The 5848-nt window shown below is 39.1% G+C and overlaps 1 long non-coding RNA gene across 1 annotated transcript; it reads left to right on the top strand.

Moving 5' to 3' along the window:
* The first annotated feature begins 4308 nt into the window (after positions 1-4308).
* On the top strand, positions 4309-5531 carry LOC121635076. Its single transcript, XR_006009346.1, has 3 exons — positions 4309-4399; positions 4869-4978; positions 5365-5531. It is a non-coding gene; the product is annotated as an uncharacterized LOC121635076 (long non-coding RNA).
* Positions 5532-5848: the final 317 nt, after the last annotated feature.

The following is a 5848-nucleotide window of genomic DNA, read 5'->3' as shown; positions in this document are numbered from 1 at the left end:
CCTAGGAATTAGTAAAGTAGTCTTAGGAATGAGTAAAGTAATCCTAGTAATGAGTAAAGTAATCCTAGGATTGAGTAAAGTGATCGTAGGAATTAGTAAAGTAGTTCTAGGAATGAGTAAAGTAGTCCTATGAATGAGTAAAGTAATCCTAGGAATTAGTGAAGTAGTCCTAGGAATGAGTAAAGTAATCACAGGAAAGAGTAAAGTGGTCCTAGGATAGAGTAAAGTAGTTCTAGGAATGAGTAAAGTAGTCCTATGAATGAGTAAAGTAATCCTAGGAATGAGTAAAGTAATCACAGGAAAGAGTAAAGTGGTCCTAGGATAGAGTAAAGTAGTTCTAGGAATGAGTAAAGTAGTCCTAGGAATGAGTAAAGTAGTCCCAGGAATGCGTAAAGTAATCCAAGGAATTAGTAAAGTAATCCTAGGAATGAGTACAGTAGTCCTAGGAATGAGTACAGTAGTCCCAGGAATGAGTAAAGTAATCCAAGGAATTAATAAAGTAATCCTAGGAATGAGTGAAGTAGTCCTAGGAATTAGTAAAGTAGTCCCAGGAATGAGTAAAGTAATCCAAGGAATTAATAAAGTAATCCTAGGAATGAGTAAAGTAGTCCTAGGAATGAGTACAGTAGTCCCAGGAATGAGTAAAGTAATCCAAGGAATTAATAAAGTAATCCTAGGAATGACTAAAGTAAACCAAGGAATTAGTAAAGTAGTCCTAGAAATGAGTAAAGTAGTCCTATGAATGAGTAAAGTAATTCTAGGAATGAGTAAAGTAGTCCCGGGAATGAGTAAAGTAATTCTAGGAATGAGTAAAGTAGTCCCAGGAATGAGTAAAGTAATCCTAGGAATAAGTAAAGTCGTGCTAGGAATAAGTAAAGTTGTGCTAGGAATGAGTAAAGTAATACCTGTTGAGGAACTGTGCTACAGTAGAAGGTAAATAGTGAAGCAGGTTTCCAGGTGTTTTAATGTAAATATCTTAGGAAGCCATCGGCCAATGATGATGATGGACACCTTTATCAATGGTCAGAGTCAGGAGGATCCAGGGATAGCCCCACATTCACCTTAGATCCACCGTGAGGATCCAGAAAGAAGTGAAGCCCAAGTTAGATAGGAAGAGTGCATCCTTCACTCTAATGGGTTCGGCACACGGGGCGACCAATGACAGTAACAGGCAAAACTCAACTCCACCTCAGTGAAACCGAACACACGGGACACGACAAACAGCAGCGCCACGCATCGCACTCTCAAATCGCTTTTCTCCAAGAAATGTGGTTGGTTATGATGTTAGAGGGAATTTTGACATTTTCAAAGCTGTCTGTGACAAAGTGTGACGGATGAGGAGTCAGAAGATTTTACACAAATTAACAGAAATCTTGCTGTTGGCTGTCCTGTACAAAAGAGAAAAATAACCCTGGGTTCATCTGAGTGTACTAACAAGGAAACAGCACGGTGAATATCATCATTTGATGGCGGACCTCAAGGCTGATCCAGATAAATCCAGAACCTACGTTTGTGTGGCTGTCTGTTATTTACATCTCTATAATCTCTGCGTGAAGCATTGTAAAGTCTGGGAAAGTCACACACAGCTAGAATGACCTGTTCCTCCATGTTGAAGGTGTTTGCAGTCCAGCCTGCTCTCACTGGTCAGTCAATGAAACCCTCGCTGATTGGTTGTAGTACCATGCAACAGTCACAAAAATGGCACATTTTTCTATTTTCTAGTATCGCGTTGAAAGCCCCGTGTGCACATCTACGTGAATGAGCGCAACATTTCACATGCACGAATGTCACCGGTCGCTTGGCTGGAGGAGGGCAGCGATTTTCTCATCGCTCAAATTCCATAGGAAAGGCCGACGCCGTCTCCCGTGTGTCGAAACCATGAAACCTCCTTCAGCTCCTTGGAAACCAGCAGGACCTTCATGGTTCATTTCAAACAAATAATCATCAAGGTTATTATCTTTAACGAAAACTAACGAAAAAACGAAAACTAGAATTAAAAAAACATTCTCGTTAACTGAAATAAAAATAAGAACAAGAGTTTTTAAAAACACGAAAACTAACTGAAACTGTATTGTGTGTTCACAAAACAAACTAAAATTAAAGCAAAAATGTACAAAAATGTCATTTTTTGTACATTTGTGTCATACATAAGGCCTCGGGGTTGATATGAAATCTGTTTACTTCGCTCTGTCAGATTTACGCCAGGTGTCTGTCGTACGACACCTGAAGGTCCATGACGTCACGTGTCAACAGCGTGTCCGCCCTCGCCGGCTACGGAGAAAGTTAGGAGAAAGCAAGGAGAGACCTGTTTGGGATTTCTTTCGTTATGACCATGCCAAAGATAAAGTGCCTTGTAGAAGAAGCAGGTGGTTCAATATGTGGAAGGAAAAACCACAAGTCTCAAAATCCATTTGAAAAGCTGCACAAGAAGGCCAGGAGTCCCTGGACCAGGTAGCCTTTCTGCCCCCCTCCACGGAAAGATAAGCTTCAGCCGGGCCGAGCAGCATGGGGAGGGAACGTGAGTCACAGACACACTCTCAGTTACACACAGACACACACACACGCAAACAGACCTACACACACAGTCTCACACGAAATCTTGAAAAGCTGAATTTGAGAGATTTAAATTCGTTTTTGTTTACAATGTTGGACAGCAGGTTATGTATGTTTAGCATAGAAGGAAAAGCAGTTTATTAGTACAGCACATTTCATGTACAGGACAATTCAAAGTGCTTTACATAAAACAAAAGCATTACAGATATTTAGAAATAATAAAAGGCATCAACACATAGCAAGAATCACAATAAAATAAAAAATTACATTAAAATTATTAAAAGCACGATAAGTTAAAAATGTTACCGTGCAGATGTCATGCATAGGCGCATGAGAAAAGAAATGTTTTTAACCTGGATTTAAAAATGTCTACATTTGGTGAAAGTTTAATCTCCACTGACAGCAAAACAGCTAAATGCTGCTTCTCCATGTTTAGTCTGGACTCTGGTCTGGACTCTAGTCTGGACTAGTTGACCAGAGTCTTTGGATCTAAGAGCTCTGCTAGGTTTATATTCTCTGAACACAGATGTTTTCTGGGCCTAAACCGTTCTGGGATGTAAACAATCAGAAGGGTTTAAAATCTATTCTGTGACTGACAGGAAACCAGTATAAACTGGAAACCAGTATAAAGATTTCAAAACTGGTGTGATGTGTTCAGATCTCTTAGTCCTGGTTAAAACTCTAGCAGCAGCGTTTTGGATGAGCTGCAGATGTTTAATGCTCTTTTTAGGAAGTCCTGTTAAAATACCGTTACAGTAATCCAGTCTACTGGAGATGAATGCATTGAGGAGTTTCTCTTGGTCTTTCTGGGAGACTAAACTTTTAATTCTGAAAAGGAAATAAAAGAACATCAGCATCCAGCTGAGATACATCAGTATCTTAACCAGCTGCTGGCTCTGTGTTCTACCAGACACGTTCACTTTCTAAAATATCCACTGCTTTATCATGTCCAGTATAACATGAGGTTCTGTTCTGTTAATCAGCTGCAGTGATTTGTACTAAAGCTGCTGCACCTTTAGTGGAATTCTTTATGTAATTTATTATGAATTGTTTCATCTGAATGAATTTAAGCTCTGGTCTAGAGTTTGTCGGCTTTTTCAGGTTGTTCATGATGAGTCAGATTGAGCTCCTTTAGACTCCTGGCTGCCAAGAACTGTAAACTGTCTCTTGAATGGATTCATGTTATGTTGATGCGTGTCTTTAGTATGTTGGTTATGTCTCACAAGCAGCATTGCACACATTTTTTTTTTTTACTTAAGGCTGCTATGTTTTGGGCTGTTGTATTTGATTTGTTGATGGCTGTTCATGTTTCCTCCTGATACACTTTTTAAAAATGACATCTTTTAGAGTTTTTATTATGCAGTGCTTACTCAGATTATTTTGACTTTTGCACCTGCCAAATACCCTGATTTAGAAAAAAACAAAAAACTAAAACTAACACTAAAACTAATAAAAACTAAACTAAAACTAAGCATTTTTAAAAAGTGAAAACTAATAAAAACTAGAAAATTTGCTCTAAAAACTAATTAAAACTAACTGAATTTGAAAATAAAAAGTCAAAACTAAATAAATACTAAAACTAATAAAAATCAAAAACTATTATAACTTTGATAATCATGGGAGAACACATTAGCAGAGGTTTTTTAGAGCCGGAATCAAACTTTTCGAGAGGCACCCAACTGCAGTTAAGATGGCGGACAACAGCGCCGCCATACCTCAACTCTACTCCGCAAAGAAACCTCGACACCGGAAAGTTTTCTTCTTCGTGTGGCAGCAACACGCGCTTGCATCCAGAACCTGAAGAAGAAGTTCTTCTACTGGAAGTAAGACGTGACGGAGGAAGAACGTAAGTAAAAGACTGTTTTAATTATCATCTAACAACTGTTACCGTTTCTAATATGCACTTTTTTACTATCTACAAATACAACATATCAAATATTCAGAGGTCATTAGCTGCGCTTTCTCCGCCAAGTCCGCCCTTCAGTTTGATATTTAGATGCGGGCTAACGTTAGCTTTGCTAAGAAGCTGTCCTTTTAATCAGAAGCTGGGCAACGTTGTATGGGAATTTATCTGCCTTTTGGTGGATTGTGGTGTAGAATATATTTGTGCTCAGTCACTTCCAGTACCTGACCTTAATCAGTGTAAACAAATAGCATAACAGTCACTGCTAATGACAGTTTTAATAATTTTGTAGATACACAAAGTTGTAATTCCTCCTCCATTTGCTTTCTATATTGGTAAAGGATTCTCAACCTGTCGGCTTGTATTACAAGCTGTTTACTAATAAGTCTTCTGTTGACCTTCTCTTGTCCAGATGACCCCTCTGGAGCAAAACCTGTTGTCTGGGTTTGGGTGTCCCCTCTGCCCTAATTTCAAGACTGCAAGTGACGTGGTGATCGAGAGGCGCTTAAGGAACCACACAGGGTATGTTGATAAGAAATATCTGTTTCTGGTGTTTTACATTTTACATGTATCCGTTATGTTGAATTGGTATATTTGTTATTGCTTGTGTAAGGCTGCCATATTTTAACTGTTGTTATTGCTTTGAGTTCTAGGCTTGGTATGCTATTATAATCACCCCAGATTAAAAACAAACCAGGTGTCCTCATTTAGTCCTACTTGCCTTACTCCACCACTCCACAGTCAAGACTAACTCAACCAAATCTAAACTATATTCATGAAAACCAGTTAAAGATTCCACTTTAAATAGTTTGGATTAAGTACTACGCCTGTATTAAGTCCTTTTTGTGAAAGATGTCTGTAATATAAACATGTTTAAGACAAATTACTTTCCTTTTCCTTTTCTGCAGGTGCAGAGTTGGAGGTCACTTCCATTGTCCTTTTTGCATGAAGTCAGATCAGAGGCTGATAAATATTTCGTGGCAGGATGGGAATCAGACCTTCAGCTGTGGAAAGTGACCCAAACAAAGTATTTCCTCTTCATGTCAAAGCTGAGTAGAAACCAGCAGAAACCGATAATGTTAACATGATGTAAACATTCGAGGTGGAAGTTGTTAGTGGTGTGAAAGGTCAGACACAGGAAGGGGAAGACAGTAAATAAAACAAATGTTTACTGTTGATTCTGTCATAGACAGCAACCTTAAAACAATCCTCTGTGGCTGTTGCTGGCTGAACAAGAACTGGACTTCTGTGGCTGGTAATAGTCCTTCTGAACCATATGTGGCTGAGCTGGGGCCCTGAAAAGGGGGGGTAAAGAGGAAGGATTCAAGGGGCCCATGACTGACAGGGGGCCAGAAGGGCCCTCAATGCAATTGTAATACTAACAAAATTATC

This window comes from Melanotaenia boesemani, chromosome 23 (genome assembly GCF_017639745.1).
Source record: "Melanotaenia boesemani isolate fMelBoe1 chromosome 23, fMelBoe1.pri, whole genome shotgun sequence".
Classification (NCBI taxonomy): Eukaryota; Metazoa; Chordata; class Actinopteri; order Atheriniformes; family Melanotaeniidae; genus Melanotaenia; species Melanotaenia boesemani.
This window is presented reverse-complemented; position numbering and strand designations above follow the sequence as displayed.